This window comes from Tupaia chinensis, unplaced genomic scaffold, assembly GCF_000334495.1.
Source record: "Tupaia chinensis unplaced genomic scaffold, TupChi_1.0 Scaffold000067_1, whole genome shotgun sequence".
Taxonomy (NCBI): domain Eukaryota; kingdom Metazoa; phylum Chordata; class Mammalia; order Scandentia; family Tupaiidae; genus Tupaia; species Tupaia belangeri.
The window spans coordinates 421,259-443,242 of NW_006159526.1; the positions used below are offsets into that span (position 1 = coordinate 421,259).

The window sequence follows — 21,984 nt, forward strand, 5'->3', positions numbered from 1 at the left end:
AAAGAGACAACGAGCTCCAGGAGATGAGGAAGTCCTTTCATGATTTGAAAGAAGAAATAGACATCTTAAAAAAGAATCAAATGGAACTGTAAGGGATAAGGAATGTGATATGGGAAATTAAAACCTACCTCAAAAGTATTAAACAAGTAGATCACGCAAATAGACATCTTAAAAAAGAATCAAATGGAACTGTAAGGGATAAGGAATGTGATATGGGAAATTAAAACCTACCTCAAAAGTATTAAACAAGTAGATCACGCAGAAGATCAAATCTTGAATGTAGAAGATGAAACCTCTGACCTAGAAAAATTTATCAAAGAGATTGAGAAAACAATCAAGAAAAATGAGGATAATATAGGAAAAATACTGGATATCATCCAGCACCCCAACATCCAGATAATTGGTATCCCAGAAGAGGAAGAAGATAATAAGGGCATTGATAATTTATTCCATGAAATCCTGGAAGAAAACTTTTCAAATCTAGAGGCATTCAAATATCCAGACCCAAGAAATATATAGGACCCGAAATCGAATCAACCCAAGAAGATCCCCTCCAAGGCACATCATAGCCAGACTGACAAAAACAATGAAGACAAGATACTAAAATTGGCAAGAGGGAAATGTCAAGTTACTTACAAAGGTCACCCCATCAGGCCAACATCGGACCTCAAAAGAATGGGGAGATACAGTCAAAGTGTTAAATGAAAAACAAAAAATTCAACCAAGAATACTATACCCAGCAAGATTATCCTTCATATGGGGGGGGATAAAAACATTCTCAGATAAACAAAACCTGAAAGAATTTACCAACTCCAGACCAGCTCTTCAAGAAGTTCTGAAGGGAGTGCTATGCCAGAAAAACAAAAAAGTCAGACAGACAGTTATAAGAGAACAAAAAACAACCAAGAAAATGGCTCACTTAATAATAGGAACAGGGGGAGCCAGCAGTTAGCGTGATGGCTATGTCGCTAGACTCTCACGTAGTCGACCACGGTTTGCATCCCGGACCCAGTGGCTTAAAACTCACGCCAGGCGCGTGTGTGTGCATGCCCAAGATCCCGAGAGGAGAATGGAGGAGAAGGGATTGCAGCGTGACCATTCCCCCTGGGGGCTGATTTCTTGCTTTCTGTCTCTATGTCTCTCTCTGTGTGTCTGGCGGGCGCACACGCCCTATAGTGAAAACTTCTCCAAAAAAAATAATAATAATGATAGGAACAGGTCCAGAAATACCATAACAATGAATGCTAATGGATTAAATTATCCAATTAAAAAACACAGACTGCCTGAATAAATTAAAACAAACAAACAAACCAGAAACCCTCTATCTGTTGCCTACAAGAAATACACCTCATGGATAAAGACATAGGTAGACTAAAAGTGAAGGACTGGAAAAAGATATTTCATGCAAATGGAAGTCAAAAAAGACTGGAGGTGTGATACTGATTTCAGACAAAATAGGCTTCAAGACAAAGACTGTAAGAAGAGACCAGGAAAGACATCATATAATAGTGAATGGGTTAATTCAGCAAGAAGACATAACATTTACGAATATCTATGCACCCAGGACCAGCAGTTGGTGTAATGGCTATGTCACTGGACTCCCATGCAGTCAACCGTGATTTGAGTCCCGGATCCCGTGGCTTAAATTTACACCAGGCACATGTGCATGTGTGCCCAAGATCCCAAGAGGAAAATGGAGGAGAAGGGATTGTGGCATGGCCATCCCCCATGGGGGGTGATTTCTTGCTTTCTGTCTCTCTGTCTCTCTCCATCTTTCAGGCGAGCGCACGCGCCCTGTAGCAAAAACCTCTCCAAAAAATAAAGAATGTAAATCAGAATTTGTGCTGATTCCACAGTTAGGAATCCTGCCTCATTGTAGTCATGGTGCAGTTGTGTGTTGTTCAGAAAGTACGGAAATTTCACTGATAAGCCTCTTCATCAAAGGAGGAAGTGGTGGAATGGGTTATCTGCATTTGGGTGGAGAAGGTGAGAAAAGTGGTGATGTCTGGGTGATAGCCCAGGAAAAATTACTTTAAAACAATTTAAAGACTAATGTCCTCAGAAATGGTCTGTAGCTAGAGTAGGAGCAGTCAAGTTAGTGCACTAAAAGGCTCCAGGGGAAGAGCCTGTGAAATCCCTGTACCAGTGGGTCATTTCAATAACTGATGAAAATGATAAATTATAGCAGAACTCAATAAGGAAGAAGCTCAAATTTGGTTGCTGAAGGAGGTCTTTGTGGTAAATTACTTACAATTTTTTTCTCCTTTTATTGGAAAGGTTTTTTGTTTCTTGTTGGTTCCTTTTTGTTTGTTTGTTTGTTTGTTTGTTTTGTTTGTTTGTTTTTTGCTATAGGGCGTGTGCGCTTGCCAGACAGACAGACAGAAACAGAGAGACAGAAAGCAAGAAATCACCCCCCAGGGGGGATGGCCACGCTGCAGTCCCTTCTCCTCCATTCTCCTCTCGGGATCTTGGGCAGGCACACACACGCGCCCAGCGTGAGTTTAAGCCACTGGATCCGGGACTCGAACCGCTGTCGACTATGTGGGAATCCAGCAACATAGCCATTATGCTAACTGCTGGCCTCACAAATTTTTTTACCATTGAAATGCTAGAAATTACCAATTCACCTTGGTCTAAAACTTATAGATGCTTTAGGTCTAGATGGATTCCCAAATGTTGGAAAATCCTCTTTGCTAAAAACTTAAACCTGAAATTGCAAATTGTGCATTTACACCATTAAAGTAAAACCTAAAATTGCAGATGATGAATTTACAACATTCAAGCCTGAACTTTAAAAAATTATATACAATAATTTCAAACATACATCTTCCAGGTCAGTATCTGATCTTCCAGGTTTCATAGAAGGAGAACATATGAACAAAGGAATGGGCCACAAATTCCTTAAGCATGTTGAAAGAACTAGACAGCTCCTTTTCATTGATATTTCTGGATTTCAGAGCTTTCTTCGCAAACTCAGTATAGAACCGCATTTGATATCATAATACTGCTTACAAAAGAGCTGGAGTTGGACAAAGAACTTCAGACAAAACCTGCACTCCTGGTAGTTAATGCAATGGACTAGCCGTGTGCCCAGGAGAAATTCCATCAACTGATGAAGCAACTCCAGGATCCTAAAGATTTTCTGCATTTATTTGAACAAATCACGATTCCAGAGAGGACTATAGAGTTCCAACATATCATCCCCAGCTCTGCAATATCTGAAGAAGGACTTAAAGAACTAAAGAACTATGTAAGAATGTCACTGAATGAACACGCCAGTCAGGAAAAAGATGCATATGAAACAGTTCCTTAATTTATGGATTTCCAAAGCATGCTATAACTAGTTCCAAGATGGATAGAATTTAAATCTATTTAAATGGTACTGATAGAATTTTTGACCCTAAACAATAGAAGGATTTTTTTTTTTGAGAGATTTTCGCTATAGGGCGCGTGCATTCACCAGACAGACAGAGAGAGACAGAGAGACAGAAAGCGAGAAATCACCTCCCAGGGGGGATGGCCACACCGCAATCCCTTCTCCTCCATTCTCCTCTCGGGATCTTGGGCATGAACGCACACGCGCCCGGCGTGAGTTTTAAGCCACCGGGTCCGGGACACGAACCGCGGTCGACTACATGGGAGTCCAGCGACATAGCCATTACGCTAACTGCTGGACACACTTGGTGTGATTTTTTTTTTTTTTTTTTTTGGTAAACAATAGAAGGAAATCCTGCCATTTACAACAACATGGATGAACCTGTAAGTCATTGTACTAAGTGAAATAAGCGAGGAACGGAAAGACAAATAGTGTATAATGTCACTTATATGTGGACTCCAGGAAATTTGAACTCACAAAAGAGAAGAGAGTAGGATGGAAGTTGACAGCTGGGAACAGGGTGGTTCAAGAGATGTTAGTCAAAGAATACAAAATTCCAGTTAAATAAGAAGAATCATTTTTTAAGATCTATCATACAGCTTGTTGGCTGTAGTTAATAATAATGTATTATATTTTGAAAATTCCTAAGAGGGTAGATTTTCAGTGTTCTCATCACAAAAAAAATAGATATATGAGGTAACGCATATATTAAATAGCTTGATGGAATCATTCCACAATGTATATATACTTAAAATATCATGTCATGATAAATAGGTATAATTTTATGATAAATATATATAATTTTTGTGTGTCTATAAAAAAAGGTATTGATTTGTAAGCTTTAGAGATGTACAGTGATTAAAGATAAAAATCAAGAAAATTTTTAAATGATAATAAAATAAAATATCTAAAGGCTAAATGCATTTCTCAGAAAATATTTGTCTCATTAAACAATGTTCAACTATGTATCCATATTCATCACCTCATTGATGCTATTAATTGGACTGCTCTGGAACAAAAATAATAAAAAGGCCTCAGCTTATAAAAAAATGAAATTGAAATTGTGTTAATATTGAAAACTTCCACTCTTTTTTAGTATTACTTCCTTAAGATATAAGATCCATCATTCAAGAACCATACTTTTAAAAAATATTTATTGAGTAATATTTGCTATTATTATTTATTTTTTTAATTTGACCAAAGAGACAGAGAGAGAAAGAGAAAGTGAGAAAGCAAGCTGCCAGGTCTGGGAATCGAACCACAGTTAACCATGTGGGAGTGCAGCATCTCAACCACCACACCACCTGCCAGCCCTAAGAACCATACCTTTTTAATCAATTGTCTTGTAGTTAAGTATACCAACAGTAAAAAGATAACAGAGAACAAAAAAATTACATTTTACAAATTAATGACCAGTCCACCTACAATAAAATTATCTGACGTTCCTTTAATTAAATGCCACCATTGAGATCCTTTTTTTAAAGTATCTGAAGGGATACACTAGATTTTGTGTGTATGTGTGGGTTGTAGTTTTAGTTTCTTTATATAGTTTTTTCTTATTTTTTTACATTCAATTGCTGTACATCTTTAAATCACACAAAATGTGAAAATATATGTAGTAATATCTTTGGACTAATAGTATGTTCATGCAAGGAACACTCTAGGTTATTTTTAGAATGAGCAACTATACTTTTTTTTAATATGTTTAAATCTGTCCTATACCTGTTTACACTAAAAATATAATAGTTCTGCTTCTTGGAAAAATCTCAAAACACTAAATTAAAATACATTTGGTAACAATAAACATCATGATAGTATTTAACAGAAAACAGCAGACAAATTGCTTATGATATGAATCCAATAAACATCATGATAGTATTTAACAGAAAATAGCAGACAAATTGCTTATGATTTGAAAATTTGAAAAATTTTTCTCTCTTAAGTATAATAGTATGTATTTCCACCTTTGGGACTAAACCATATGTCTCAATTTCTTAGAGCCTACTCTATATCATTGGCTATTTTAAGAATTAATATTTAGTAAAGAGGTAAATTATAATAAGTAAACCAAACTTCAGCACTATTATCATTAATCTGTGAGAAATTACATTTTCTTTTTTTGGAGAGGTTTTTGCTATAGGGCGCATGCGCTTGCCAGAAAGACAGAAAGAGACAGAGAGACGGAAAGCAAGAAATCATCCCTCAGGGGGATGCCCACGCCGCAGTCCCTTCTCCTCCATTCTCTTCTTGGGATCTTGGGAATGCACGCACATGCACCTGGCATGCGTCTAAGCCACCGGGTCTGGAACTCGAACCACAGCCGACTACATGGAAGTCCAGTGACATAGCCATTATGCCAACTGCTGGTCCCGAAAAATTACATTTTCTAAATTTCTGCCTGAGTGCTTCAAACATACTTACAAATGGACTTTTCTTTAACTTTAAGTTAGTTTTATTATAAAATGTATATATTCATTATTTTTTAAAAAACTAATCAAACACTGCAGAAACACACAAAGTATAAAATAAAAGGTTTCCTTCTTTCTGTGTTATATCTTCCATCCCTTCCCAGAGAACACCGCTGCTAATAGTTTATATTCTTGCACAACTGTTTTTTTATTATATTTGATTACCTAAATAAATTTATTACATAAGTTTTTTTCAACTTTACACTTAACAAAATTGTAGCAAGGTAATGAGCTTTAAAAATCATTCTTAAAAGATTATTTATTTATTTATTTTCTAATTTGACCAGAGAGAGAGAGAATGGGAAAGTGAGAAAGCAAGCCTCCGGGTCCAGGACGCAGACCGAGATTGGCCATGTAGGAGTCCAACACCTTAACCACCATACCACCAGCTGGCCCCTAAAAATTACTCTTGAAGGGTCAGCAGGTGGTGTTGTGTTTGAGGCACTGGACTCCCACATGGCCAATCACAGTTCAAGTCCCAGGTCTGGCGGTTTGCTTTCTCACTTTCTCTTTCTCTCTTTCTCACTCTCGCTCTTATTCTCTCTCTCTGGAAAGTGCACGTGTCCTATAGTAAATTTTAAAATAATAAGAATAGTAAATAAAATAAAAATAAGTAAATTCAGAAAAAAAAAATTGCTAACCAGAGAGAGATAGACAGAGACAGAGAGAGGGAAAGTGAGAAATCATCTCTTAGGGGAGACTGCCACGCCTCAATCCCGTCTTCTCACTTCTCCTCTCAGGAGTTTGGACATGCAGGCACACATGCCTGGTGTGAGTTTCAAACAACCAAGTCTGGGACTCAACCATGGTCGCCCACGTGGAAATCCAATGCCTTAACCACCATGCCACCTGCTGGCCCCCTTCCATGCCTTTTTATTTTTTTTGAGTGAGATTTTTGCTATAGGATGCATGCACACACTAGATAGACAGAAAGACAGAAAGTGAGAAATTACACTCCAGGGAGTTTGACCATGCCACTATCCCTCTTCTTTCATTCTCCTCTCAGGATCTTGGGCACGCGCACATGCCCAGCATGAGTTTTAAGCCACCAGGTCCAGGACTCAAGCTGCAGTCAACTATGTGAGAGTCTAGCAACATAACCATCATGCCATCTGCTGGTCCCTCGATGCTATTTCTAAATTATTACAAATTATTATGGAATTTAATGCTTAGTAAGCCTTTATATATTGCTATTCATTATTCTGTAAAATATCAAATAAAAATGACATACTGTTTGGGGAAAAAAATGTAAAATTCTCCTTTGAAAATCTGGGACCAGCAGTTGGTGTAATGGCTATGTCGCTGGACTCCCATGTAGTCGACCATAGCGAAAAAAAAATCATGTATATGGCAATAACTTTGATATGATCACATACTGTAAGAATACTTGGAAAAAACATTGTGTGCTATAGAGATGTAAAATTAAATGTGAATAAGAAAAGGTAAAATAAAAATAAAACATGATGAAGCACTAAATTATGCATTCCAGGAACATGAACAAGTCTTTTTTTTTTTTTTTTGAGAGAGGTTTTTGCTATAGGGCATGTGCACTCGCCAGACAGACAGAGAGAGACAGAGAGACAGAAAGCGAGAAATCACCCCCCAGGGGGGATGGCCATGCCACAATCCCTTCTCCTCCATTCTCCTCTCAGGATCTTGGGCATGCACGCACACGCGCCCAGCATGAGTTTAAGCCACCGGGTCCGGGACTCGAACCACAGTCGACTACGTGGGAGTCCAGCAACATAGCCATTATGCTAACTGCTGGTCCCCCACTGGAAAGTCTTTTCACCATTTGGAGCATGTGACACCTGCTCTGGGGGCAGCCAGTCAAGGGGTTGACAATCTTAAGACAATGAGCGTGGGCTGCCCATGAGGAGGACTCATGGCAGGGTCCTCCGTCCCTCAGTTTGGAGTGTTTCTGTTCGTTGCTCCAGAGGTTGGTGTCTACACTGTGGTGAACATCACGAGGTTGAAGACTTGGAGCACTGTGGGCAGCACAGGCACAGATAATCCCCAGAAGCCCATGTGGCCCACAGATGGGGACAGTTCTTACACTCACTTCATCTTTTCCCTCCCACTGTTCACACGAGCTTACCCTACCCCTGGCCTGCTGCCTGTCATTCCCATCCCCCCCACCACCACACCTGTCATTGCTCTCCCCACCACTGTCCTCTGACCACCAGGTCTCCTCTGATCAGTCATGGTTTGGATAGCTCTTCTTCCACTGTCCAACTGGCCTTCCAATAACCCCAAGTTTGTCATTCTCTGGCACCAAACTTTTCCTAGAGAGAGGAGATTCCAAACCTCCAAAGTATGGGACTCTTCACCTTAGCCTTTCAACCTTTGCAACCCTTTTCTGTCCTGCACTAACTCCCTTGCTGGCCGCACCCTATCAGCACATGCATCCCCCTACAGAGATGCCCTCACCCTATATTGCATGGGTTTTCTCCAACTCGAGACCCACTACTGAGCCCAAGAAGGGGTGGAAGCTACCACACAACCAGGCAAGAAGGCTACAAGCCATCCATGACGATCTGCTCAGATGAAAGCCATTGTTCTGAGGAATAAGCTCCATTTGGTTTCGGTAGCAAGAGAGCGGGCGACCCTGCACTGAGGGGCAACAATGTCGCACCGGACGTGGCTGTGCATGCTGCACTGTTCACGGGATGCTCCTTTTACCTAGTGGCCAGCATACTGCTTCGTTTTCTCACCTCTGTCCAGGGATCCCCTCACATGGGAAACCTAGTCATCCTGACAGATGCCCTTGGGCCCTTGCCCACCCCTGTCCAAGGCATGGCAGCCTGAACACACCTTCGTGCTGAGAACAACCTTGTGTACATCCTGGTGTCCTGGGAAAATCCCGTCCTGGGGCAGCCTTACTTATTCAGATGGAAGATGCAAATTCAATGCAACACAACAATACAAACCGCGTTCATAGAAATTTTAATTGTATACTCTGGTTTCTCTTCAGATGGTATAAATCTTTCACCTTTTACAAAGATATTTTCATTGTAATTCCCAGACAAGGATGATATAAATAATCCAGAGGGCAGTCATTCATATCTGGGTGTGACAAAACAGACAGACTGTGATAGAGAGATAAAGGCAGTGTGAGGGGAGAGAATAGAGAAAAACTGAGAGACCTCACAGCAGCCTGCAGCATAACTTGGGGGTGGGGACCTGCACCTCACAGTCAGATGTCTGCAGGGTGCACTGAGAGGAAGCAGCTGGCAGGTGGGGAGCCCTGTGCTGAGAGGAATGCCTGTTAGCTCTCTCTGGCCTCTTGCTGAGCTCCAAGGCTGTGGTATAGAAATGGAAACTTGCTGAGCTCCAAGGCTGTGGTGTAGAAATGGAAACGATCAAAGCTCACTACGCCAGACTTCTAGCACAAGAATGTGAAGTTTCCATTTTAAAAGTGTGCCAGTCACAACTAAATTAGAAGCATTCACCAACCGTCAGTCTTCTCTAACAGGCAGACTGTTTGAGAAGGGACTCAGAATGGAGGACAGCTATTTCTGGCATGGGACAGATCATTGACACCAGAAAAAAATGCCCAGATTCTCCAGCAAACATACAATCTTCACCCGGCAGGGATCAGGAGAGCTTACACCACAATCACATCTGTGGGTTCTGCAAACGCCCTCTCTGAAGAAACGCAGGGGAGGTGGTGTTTTACACATTCAGGGACAATCGTGTCCCATGGCTCAGTGGAGTGGTAAGAATCTCCCTCGGGAGAAACGTGAGCATATCCTTCCAGAAGGACATCTGAGGGGTCCCTGGCCATGGCAGACATTCAACTGCTAGATACTTAGTGACACGTGTGGCCAGGACAGCGAGCGCCAGTTCCATGGCGCTCTGTCTTTCATCTTAATCATCGATTCCTTGCAGAACATCATGAGATGCCCCGTGGCTTCCATCCCCTTGAGAACCTGTGACACGGAGGTAGTCTGAATAGAAGTCATAGTAAAGGCTTCTGCTCACCCCTGCCGCTCTGAAACAGGCACACGGGCAGAGGAAGGGCCGCGGGCCAGTGAACTTGGGCCACGGTGCCAAGCACCAGCCCTTACAGAGAAAACTACTAGCTCTGTGCCAGTCGTCTTCGGGTGAAGAAACTCCCCAGGCACAACTCAGAAACCAACCGTCTGGGTGTGAGGCTGAGGAAGTCAGGAGCTGAAAGTCTTCTGTGAAGTGTCGAAAGGAGCACTGGGACCCACTTACATAGAGAAGAGTTTAATCAAGCAACAGATATGCCCAGACAGTTCTGATGGACCACTCACCAGCTGCACTCGTTTTTGTTATATGCAGTGAAAAGGAAGTGATGCACCACCCAGGGAGGGGGGAATGAGCTGCACAATCTAATTGGCTGCCCTTGATATCAGTCCTCTCTCCAGGATCAGTGGGCAGCCTGTGATTGGCTATCACTGGTGTGATTGACGGAGGCCACATGCCCGGCTTGGGTCCCTACTAGCTTGTATGTGAGCCTAGGTTGCAGTTCAGTAGACACTGCTCTGCGCCAATTGTAAAAGGCCTGCTTAGATCCTTTTAGTTTAGTCTAACCGAGGGAAGGTCAGTTTCCAGCTCAGGGCCAGTGGTTCCACATAGAGGCAGGGTCGTGTGAGCAGAGGCCTGCTCCCCACCATGGGGGAGCTGTGGGAGGCTGTGCAAGTGCATTTGCAAATCTGCCCACTTACTAGAACCCAAGTGCAACAAACACTTGGGGGAGGACGGGCTCAGAGAATTGCGCAGGCTCCCTCTCCCATTTTCGCTGCAGATAATCGTTTGCTCATTTATTAATTAATGCTCGTGTTTTATTTCTCCATATTCCTCATTACTGAGAGGGTTTCAGTGCTGCTCTGGTTCCCCGGCCAGCCTGCGCACCCAGCACACAGCCAGGTGTTCAGAGCAGCCTTTGGTCTCTATTGACAAGAACCTGTTTTTAAACACAGAAACAAAGAGGGGATAGAGAAAGTTCTGTTGTTGTTTGGGGTAGGAAATAAAACGGTGGTCTGAACAAAACCCCTCCTCAGGCCATTTTTTCTCTGTCCTTTTTTACTAGTGACAAGAACCAATAAAATGTACCTGTTCTTTGGGACAGAGGTGGCTTTTGAGAGTCTCATTTTCGAACCACTTTTCAGTGCTCAATTCTTAACCAAGGGGCCTTCCACCCAAGCAACAAGTCGGTCCACTGAAATACAGTCGCAGTGAAGGCTGCTCCTTAGCAGCGGTCGCACAGAGTGGAGAGCCAGACCTCACCCACCCCACCGCCCTGGATCTGGGCCCCCACAGCTGGGAAAACACACCAGGAGTGAGTGTGTGTGTGTGTGTGTGTGTGTGTGTGTGTGTGCGCGCGCGCTCTCACACATGCATAGCTTGCATCCTGAGGGGAAGGGAGAATGGAAGAAAAGGGTTTGTGGGACCTGCAGATGAAGTAGCAGGTTATGTCTCTGGACTCCCACATAGTCAACCAGCTTAGAGTCCCGGACCCCTTGGCTTAAAATTCACACCAGGCAGGTATGCGCACTTGCCCAAAGACCCAACCAGAGAATGCAGAGTGGCCATCCCCTCTGGAGGGTGATTTCTCACTTTGTCTCTCTGTCTCTCTGGTGAGTACACATGCCCTATAGCAAAAAATCTGTCTAACAGAAATTTTTTAAAAAAAAGAAAGAAAGAGAAAGAAAGAAAGAAAGAAAGAAAGAAAGAAAGAAAGAAAGAAAGAAAGAAAGAAAGAGAAAGAAAGAAAGAAGAAAAAGAAAGAAAGAAAGAAAAGAAAGAAAGGAAGGAAGGAAGGAAGGAAGGAAGGAAGGAAGGAAGGAAGGAAGGAAGGAAGGAAGGAAGAAAGGAAGGAAGGAAGGAAGGAAGGAAGAAAGCAGGCTTGTAGTGTGACCAGACCTTACTGGGAATCTCTCTCCCACCCTCTGTCTCTCTTTCCTGGTGAGTGAGCACACACTCTGACGTAAAAATAAAAGTAACGCTGGAGGGGCCATCAGGAGCATGGTGGTGAAGGCACTGGATTCCCACATGAATCCCATCCCACATGGGATTTGCTTCTCAGATTCGCTGGCACTTGTGCACGCCTGCCCAAAATCCCAAGGGGAGAACGAAGGGCAAGGAATTGCAGCTTGGCCATCCAACCGACCATCCCCCCCGTGAAGTGATTTCTCACTTTCTCTCTCTCTGTCTCTCCGTGTCTCTCTCCTGTAAGCGTCTGTGTCCTATGCCAAAAACAAAAACAAGAAAAAAGGAGTTCATCTCCTTTAATTGCTGACTAGTACATTGTAAGTGCTCTCCCCATCCACAATAAGGTATGCAAATACGAGGTGATGCATCTTTTAAATAGCTTCATGGAACCATTCCACAATGTATACACACCTAACAATCATGTTGGGGAAGCCAGCAGATAGCGTAGCAGTTACGTGGCTGGACTCCCACATAACCAACTGCGGTTCAAGTTCCAGATCCGGTGGCTTGAAACGCACTCTGGGTGCGTGTGCATGTGTCCCTAAGATCCCAGATGGAGAATGAAGGGGAAGGGATTGTGGCCCAGCCAACCCCCTGGGGGGGTGATTTCTCACTTTCTCTCACTGTCTCTGTCTCTCTCTCTAGTGAGCACCTGTGCCCTAAGACAAAATTTTTTTAAAAAAATAAATTAAAGTGTTGCGTTGGGCCAGCAGATGGCATAGCAATTATGTCACTGGACTCCCATGTGACCCACTGTGGTCTGAGTCCCGGACCTGTGACTTGAAAATCACAGCAGACACATGTGCATTCGTGTGCAAGATCCCAGGAAGAGAATGAAGGAGAAGCTATTGCGGTGTGGCCATCCTCCCTAAGGAGTGATTTCTCACTTTCCCTCTCACTGTCTCTGTCTCTGTATATCTCTCCCCACTGAGTGCATATGCCCTAAGGTCAAAAAAAACTTTATTAAAAAAAATGATGTTGTGTATGATAAGTATATATAATTTTCACGTGTTCATAAAAAATGATATTGATTGGAACCAGCAGGTGGAGTAGTAGTTAAAGGCACTGGACTCCCACATAGTTAACCACGGTTCAAGTCCTGGACATGATGGCTTGACATTCACTCTGGGCACATGTGCATGCATTTTCCAAAATCCCAAGAAGAGAATGGAGGAGAAGGGATTGTGGTACAGTGATCCCCCCTTAGGGGTGTTCTCTTGCTTCCTCTCTCTCTGTCTCTCTCTCAAGCAAGCACACATGCCCTATAGCAAAAATTTTCTCTTTTAAAAAACTGGTATTGGGGCCAGCAGGTGGTGTGGTGTTTAAGGGCACTGGACTCCTACATGACCAACCGTGGTTCAAGTCCCAGACCTGGCAACTTGCTTTCTCGCTCTCCTTCTCTCTCTCTCTCTCTCTCTCTCTCTCTCTCTCTGTCCCTCTCTGGCCAAATTAAAATAAATAAACAAAATTAAATCATTCTTTTTAAAAAATGGTATTGATTTGTACACTGCAGAGATGTACAGTGATTAAATTTAAAAATGAAAACATTTTAAAATAATATCAAAATATCTAAAGGCTAAAGAAAAGATGCATTTCTCAGAAAATATTTGTCTCATTGAACAATGTTCAACTATGTATCCATATTCACCACCTCGTAGATGTTACTAATTGGACTGCTATTTGAACAAATACAATTTTAAAACCCTGAGCTTTTAAGTAAAATATTGAAATTGTGTGAGTACTAAAAACTTTTTCAGTGTTTTCTAAGTAATACTATCTTCTGATATTACCATCATTCAAGAGCCATACCTTTTTAACTGATTATCTTATGATTAAGTAGATCAACAGTTTTAAAAAAAGTAACAGAGACCTAAAAATCACATTTTACAAATTTATGGCCAGTTCACCCACAATAACACAGACATTCCTTTACTTAAAGTAGCACCATTGAGACCCTTTTAAAAAGCATATATGAGGGACCAGCAGTTGGTGTAATGACTATGTTGCTGAACTCCCATATCGTTGATGGCGGTTCAAGTCCCAGACCCGGTGGCTTAAACTCATGCTGGGTGCATGTGCATGTGTGCCCAAAATCCTGAGAGGAGAATGGAGAAGAGATTGCTTGGCCATCCCCCCTGGGGAGTGATTTCTCGCTTTCTGTCTCTGTCTCTCTCTATCTTTCTGGCGAGTGCATATGCCCTATAGCAAAAACCTCTCAAAAAAAAAAAAAAAGTATATATGAAAGGTTTTCCTAAGGTTTTTGTTTGTTTGGTTGGTTTGGGGTTTAATTGGTTTTTGTTTTGTTTTGTTTTTGGTGCATTGTATTTTCAGTGTCTTCTTTTTTGTATATATTTTTTTCTTGTTTTTTTTTTTTTTGCATTCAGTCACTGTACATCTTTACAACATATAAAATGTGAGACTATCTATGGTAATATCTTTGACTGTGCTAATATGAAGAATTCATGCTGGGAAAACCCTAGGTTATTTTTAGAATGAGCCAACTGTGTTTTGTTTGCATTTGCTGTAGATTGTTTTTAGTTCCTTTTACTAATTTGATCAGTTATCTTGTTCTTTTTTATTATTTAAATCACCTCTTATATTTAGTTTGCTACACTTTACTTCCTGTAATAAATCAACTGCTCTTGTTTCACAAAGAAAAAAAAAAAAAAAAAAAAGCAGATCTGTCATAGCTGGTTCCACCAAAAATATAATAGTTCTGCTTTGTGGAAAACCACAAAGCCCCAAGTTGGAATATACTTAGTAATAACAAACATCGTAATAGTGTTTCACAGAAACCAACAGAACAATAGATTCTGCTAGGAGCCTTTATTTCTCGCTCTCGTAAGTATAACAGTATATTTTCCTGCTTTCAGGAGACTGATCTCTGTCTCATTTTCTTATGTCCCAGTCTATTTCATTGTCTGTTTTAAGAGTTAATATTTTAACAAAGAAAGAAATAGTTGGGAACAGCAGATGGTGTAATGGTTACATCACTGGTGTCCTACGTAGTCAACTGCAGTTCAAATTCCAGACCCTGCAGCTTCAAATTCACGCCAGGTGTGTGTGTGTTCCCAAAATCCTAAGAGGAGAATGGAAGAGAAGGGATTGCAGTGTGGCCATCACCCTGGGTGGTGATTTCTCACTTTCTGTCCGTCTCTCTGGCAAATGCACATGCCCTGTAGCAAAAAAAATCTCTCTAAAAAAAGAAAAAGTAATAGTAATGAGGAAATACAAATTTCAGCAATATTATTATTATTATGTGAGAAGTACTCTAAATTTCTACCTGAGTGTCTCAAAAATACTTACATTTGAACTTTTCTGCTTTAAATTAATTTAATTATAAAATGTACATATTCGTTGTAAGAAAACCTAATCAAACAATGCAAAAACACACAAAGTAAAAAATTAAAGGTTTCCTTCTCTTTTTTTTAATATATAGAGCACAGGTTAGTTTATTTTTAACACCCATCATGCCATGAATTCATAGGGAATAGGTTCCAGTAGCTCAGGCCCCTTTCCATTGGTTCTCACAAAGTGTGCTTCTCTGGGTGGAGCAGGCTGGCGCTTCAGTTGAACCCAGGTACCTTTCTCTTTGACTTCCTTCTTTTTCTGGTCATTTTCCTTCACATGTTTTAGGAAGCTATCTCTGCTCTTAGAATGCTTAATATGCTCAATACGCACATTAATTCTCTTGGCAAGAATCTTGCCCTTAACTTGTTTACAACAATGCTAACAGCATGCTGGGTAACACCGTAGACTCTTCCAGTTTTGCCATGGTAACATTTGTGGGTATTCCTTTTTGAACAGTATCCATTCCCTTGATGTCTACAATATCACCTTTCTTGTAGATTCCCATGTATGTTGCCAAAGCAACCACTCCATGTTTTCTAAAAGGCCTAGAGAACATATATCGGGTGCCTCTCCTCTTTCCTTTTGTGTTCGTCATTTTGGTGAATTACTGGAAGATGCGGTTCTAGCCAAAAGGAACAAGGTTTCCTTCTTTAAACCTCCCAGCCCATGGGGCCAGCAGTTAGCATAATGGCCATGTTGCTGGACTCCCACATAGTCAACTGCAGTTCGAGTCTCAGACCCAGTGGCTTAAACTCACGCCGGGCACCTGTGCATGCGTGCTCAAGATCCTGAGAGGGAAATGGAGGAGAAGAGATTGCGGCATGGCCATCCCCCCGGGGGGTGATTTCTCGCTTTCTGTCTCTCTGTCTCTCTCTGTCTTTCTGGGGAGCACACGCACCCTGTAGAAAATACCTCTCCAAAGAAAAACCTCCTCCCAGCCCTTTCCAGAAGGCCACTATTTGTTCACCTAAATGAGTTTATTATAAAAGTTTTTCAACTTAACATTTTATGAACTACTAGCAAGTTAGTGAGCTTTAAAAATTATTCTTTATGAGCCAGCAGGTGGCATTGTGTTTGAGGCAATGGACTCCTACATAGCTGACCATGGTTCGAGTTTCTGATATGGTGGCTTGCTTTCTCACTCTCTCTCTCTCTCTCTCTCTCTCTCTCTCTTCCTCTCTCTCTGTGGTGAGCACAAGTCCCCTATAGCAAATTTTAAATAATAATAATAATTAATAAAATTACAAATAAATAATTCAAAAATAATTACTCTTTAGTTTTTTGGCTTAGAGGTTTTTTGTTTGTTTGTTTGTTTTTTATTGCTCTTAAGCACTGGCGCTCACCAGAGAGAGAGAGAGAAACAGACAGAGACAGAGAGAGGGAAAATAAGAAATCACCTCTCAGTAGGGACAGCCAAAGTCTCAGTCTCTTCTCCTCCATTCTGCTCTCGGGGTTTTGGGCGCACATGCATACACGCCTGGTGTGAGTTTCAAGCCACTGTGTTTAGGACTCAAAACATAGTTGGCTATGCGGGATTCCAGTGCCTTAACCACCATGCCATCTGCTGGTTCGCTTCAATGTTACTTTTTAATTACTTTTTAGAGGTTTTAGCCTTGGGGCGTGCACCCTCGCCAGAGAGAGAGAGAGAGATCGCCAGAGAGAGAGAGAGATCGACCCAATGAGCAGGAAAGTGAGAAATCACTCCCCAGAGGGATGGCCACACTGCAATCCCTTCTCCATTCTCCTCCTAGGATCTTGGGCACATATGACACATGCCCAGCGTGAGTTTCAAGTCACCTGATCTAGGACTTAAACCACTGTCAGCAATATGGAAGTCCAGAGACATAGCCACTACACCACCTCTTTATTTTTTATTTTTATTTGGAGAGGTTTTCACTGTAGGGCGCGTGCGCTCACCAGACAGACAGAGAGAGACAGAGAGACAGAAAGCAGGAAATCACCCCCCAGGGGGGATGGCCACGCCGCAATCCCTTCTCCTCCATCCTCCTCTCGGGATCTTGGGCACGCACGCACACGCGCCCGGCGTGAGTTTTAAGCCACCAGGTCCAGGACGCGAACCGCGGTCGACTACGTGGGAGTCCAGCAACACAGCCATTATGCTAACTGCTGGTCCCACTATTCACTATATTGTAAAATATTAAAAAATGACATATTGTTCTGGGAAAAAAACAATGTAAAGTTCTCCTTTGAAAATCATATATATGGTAATAGCTTTCTCTTCTGGCCTTAGGCTCCTCGACAGTCACAGATTTCGTTGCAGACACAGCCAAGTCCAAGAACCACACCACATACAACCAGTCCCGAAAATGGCATAGAAATGTCCATCGAGAAGCTTCAATCACAAAGATATGAATCTCTCAAGGGGGTGGACTCCAAGTTCCTGAGGAACATGCGCTTTGCCAGGAAACACAATAGGAAGAGTCTGAAGAAGATGCAGGCCAACAGCACCAAGGCCATGAGTGTGCGAGCAGAGGCCATCAAGGCCCTCGTAAAGCCCAAAGAGGTTCAGAAGGGAGTCCTGAAGGGCAGCAGCCGCAAGCTCAGTTGTCTTCACTACATCGCCCACCCCAAGCTCAAGAAATGCATCACCCCCATACCACTAAGGGCCTCAGGCTCTCTTGACCAAAGGCCAACAAGGCCAAGGCCAAGGCTCAGACCAAGACCCAAACCAAGGCCCAGGCCTCAGCTGCAGCTCTGTCTTCAGTTCCAGCTCCAGCTCAGGCTCCCAAAGGTGTCCAGGCCCCCACAAAAGCGCCATAGTAGAGGCCTCTACCAGTATGAGGACAGAAGGACTGGTGACCCCCAGGCTGCTCTCTACATGGGGCTGATATCCTCCTGTGCTGTGTGTATGAAAAACCTGAGGCAGGGAACCAGCAGTTAGCGTAATGGCTATGTCGCTGGACTCCCACGTAGTCGACCGCGGTTCGTGTCCCGGACCCGGTGGCTTAAAACTCACGCCGGGCGCGTGTGCGTGCGTGCCCAAGATCCCGAGAGGAGAATGGAGGAGAAGGGATTGCGGCGTGACCATCCCCCCTGGGGGGTGATTTCTCGCTTTCTGTCTCTATGTCTCTCTCTGTCTGTCTGGCGAGCGCACGCGCCCTACAGTGAAAATCTCTCAAAAAAAAAAAAAAAAAAAAAAACCTGAGGCAGGGGGAAAAAAAAAAGAAAGAAAAGCATATATACGTTAATAACTTTGATGTGATATGATAGTCACATACTGTAGGCATACTTTTTTTGTGTGTGTGTGGAGAGGTTTTTCCTATTGGGCGCATGCGTTCGCCAGAAAGACAGAGAGAGACAGAGAGACAGAAAGTGGGAAATCACCTCCCCGGGGAATGGCCACATCACAATCCCTTCCCCTCCATTCTCCTCCCAGGATCTTGGGCACGCACGCACATGCGCCCAGCGTGAGTTTTAAGCCACCGGGTCCGGACCGCGAACCGCAGTCAACTACATGGGAGTCCAGCAACATAGCCATTATGCTAACTGCTGGTCCCTGTAGGCATACTTTGAAAAAAAATATTGTGTGCTATAGAGATCTATAATTAGATGTGAATAAGAAAGCAAAACATACAAAAAAGTGACAAAGCAGGATTCCTAAATTATGCATTCCACGAACATGAACAGGACTATCCCACTGAAAAGTATTTCCACCATCTGGAACATGTGTCCCCCTGCTCTGGTGGCAGCCTGTTGATGGGTTGGCAATCTTGTGAAGACCACGGGGCGTGGGCTGGCTGTGAGTAGGACTCATGGCAGGGTCCCCATCCCTCATTTTGGAGGGTTTCTGTTCGTTGCTCCAGAGGTTGGTGTCTGCACTGTGTGGAGCATCATGAGGTTGAAGACTTGGAGCTGTGGGAGGCACAGGCACAGATAACCCACAGAAGCCCATAAGGCCCACAGATGGGGACAGTGTTTGCACTCACCTCATCTTTTCCCTCACACTCTTCACACAGGCTTTTCGTACCCCTGGCCTGCTGCTCGTCATTCACATGCCCCACCACCACACCCATCATTGCTCCCCCCACCACTGTCCTCGGGGCCACCATGTATCCTCTGGTCAGTCATGGTTTGGATAGCTCTTCTTCCACTGTCCCATTGGCCTTCCAGTCACCCCAAATCAGTCATTCTCCAGCTCTAAGCTTTTCCTGAAGAGACAGAAAGTTCGAATTCCCACAGTGTGGAACTCTTCCCCTGAGATATTCAACCTTTGCAACCCTTTTCTTTCACACGTTAAACCCTCTCCAGACCGCAACCTGTCAGGACATGCATTCTCACACAGATATGTCTTTGACCACATATTATATAGATTTTTCCAACTTGAGACCCCCTTCTGAGCCCAAGAAGGGATGGAAGCCACCACAGAGCCAGGTAAGAAGGCTACAGCCATTCATGATACTATGACTATAATGCAAACCATTGCTTGGAGGAGCAGAAGTTCCATTCAGCGTCTTCCAGAGGCAGAGCAGCGGGTGACTCTGCACTGAGGGGCGAGGATGTCGTGCTGGACATGGCTGTGCACGGTGCGCTCTTCATGGCATGCTCCTTCTATCTGATCGGCAGCATAATGCTTTGTTTTCTCACCTGTGACCAAAGATCCCCTCACATGCACAAAATCCCAGGGGAAGAAGACATTGCAGAGTGGTCATGCCCCCCTAGGAAATGATTTCTTACTTTCCCTCTCTCCCTCTCTATGACAGAAACCTTACCCCCCCACAAGAAAATAAGAATAATATATTCATGTTGAAACTTGCTTACCTTCTTGATATAGACCCTGCTTGATATGATCAATTCTGTTTCTTTGCTTGTTTGCTGTTATTAATTGTGGTTAAGGGAGCCAGATCCCACATGGCTGAGGCTGACCAGAGTTTGAGTCCAGGTCCCAGCAGCTTGAGGAACATGCTGGGCACATGAATCTGTGTGTTCAAAATTCTGACCGGTTGGGAGTCACCAGTTATGTAATGGCTATGTCACTGGACTCCCCCACGTAGTCGACCGCGGTTCGCGTCCTGGTGGCTTAAACTCACGCCGGGCGCGTGTGCGTGCGTGCCCAAGATCCCGAGAGGAGAATGGAGGAGAAGGGATTGCAACGTGACCATCCTCCCTGGGGGTGATTTCTCGCTTTCTATCTCTATGTCTCTCTCTGGCTGGCTGGCTGGCGAGCGCACGCGCCCTATAGCAAAAACCTCTCCAAAAAAAAAAAAAAAATTCTGACCAGTGGGTGGAATGGAGGAAAAAGGATTGTAGCATGACCACCCCCCTTTGGGGAATGCTTCTGCCCTCACCACCACCTGTGAGTGCATGTGCCTCCAGCAATAACAAAAAATGAGAACCTGGCATTCTGTTGTTGTTGCCAAAGGGAAATTATTAGACCTCACTTTAATTCCTTTACTGATTATTGCTCTATTTATATTATCCATTTTTTCCCTTGAGTCAGTTTTGGTGATTTACATTCATGCACATTAGTTTTCATTTAAGTTTTAATATATATTGGCATAACTTTCATGGTATTCACTGATGGATTTTTAAATCTCTTGTAGCTCCTTGATTTGAAATTTTTTACCAATATATCTATGGCTATATTGATATTGCTCTCCCTCTTGAACAACATGGTTTAAACGTAAATGGTCCAGGGGACCAGCAAGTGGCATGGTGGTTAAGGTGCTGGACACTCCCACATGGCTGACCACGGTTTGAGTCCTGGACCTGGTGACTTGCTTTCTCACTTTCCCTCTGTGTGTGTGTGTGACTGTGTGTGTGATTGTGTATGTGGTCAAATTAAAATAAATGAATGAATAAATGAAATTCAATAAATAATTATTTTTTAAAAAGAAGCAGAGGAGCACATGTAAACAATTTCAACATGATTGCTGCATGCTATAATGAAATACATAACGGGGGTGTGGAAATATGAAGAAATTGCAAAGAGAATACAATGAATTGCATTTTAGGGGTTTGTAAAGTCAAAGACTGGAATATTCAGAAGAGTAATAGCACCAAGGCTTGATGCAGGCTAACTCGGAACAGACACTGTTAAACCCTGTTAAGACCAAAGTGAGGGCCAGGCAGTGATACAATGGTAACGCAACTGGACTCCAATGGAAACGGTCCAGCGTTCATATCCTGGCACCTCTCCGAGCACACCGGGCAAACGCATACCCAAGATATGGGCTGAGACGGCATGAAGACTCTGTTGGGGGTACCTGTCTCTCTGTCTTTCTCTCATGAGAGAAATAGATGAATCCAAATTGATTGTAAGGGCATTTGAGACAGTCCAATAGCAATCAATTATCAAATGTGCATATCCTATGGTTGAGCAAATATACTTCTAGATATTACCTTATAGACGTGTGCAAGTTAAACATCCTTGGGTGTTCACTCCATTCCTCTTTAAAACAATCACAGAAAATCAGTGACCTGAGAGTCCCAACATACAGCAAACATCAGTTTAGCCGCGTCCATACCAACAGAACACGGGCCTTGACCCAGTCTGTCGTACACTGTAGGATCTCACCGTGGTGACTCATTTCTGGGTGAGTTAGCATCTATATTTAGCAGAAAATACCAAATCTAGCACACGCTGACTTTGGTGGAAAAGGAGGCTGTGTTCGCTCAGAAACTGGAAATCCAGTACAAATTGAACTTGGGGACTGGCTTCCCACATTCTTGGGGGCCATCTCTTTAAACCAGAAGTTATACCCCAGCTGGAGCAAGAACAGAGTTGCTTGAAGAGTCCTCCCAAGATGCATGTCTAGGTAAGAACCTGCAGCTGAGAGTTCTTCCAGGACTCAAGTAATTTCACTCTTT

At 43.1% G+C, this 21,984-nt stretch overlaps 1 pseudogene; it reads left to right on the plus strand.

Annotated features, from left to right (window-relative positions):
• Positions 1-17,937, plus strand: part of LOC102473332 (GTP-binding protein 10-like) — a 19,558-nt pseudogene extending 1,621 nt beyond the window's left edge.
• Positions 17,938-21,984: the final 4,047 nt, after the last annotated feature.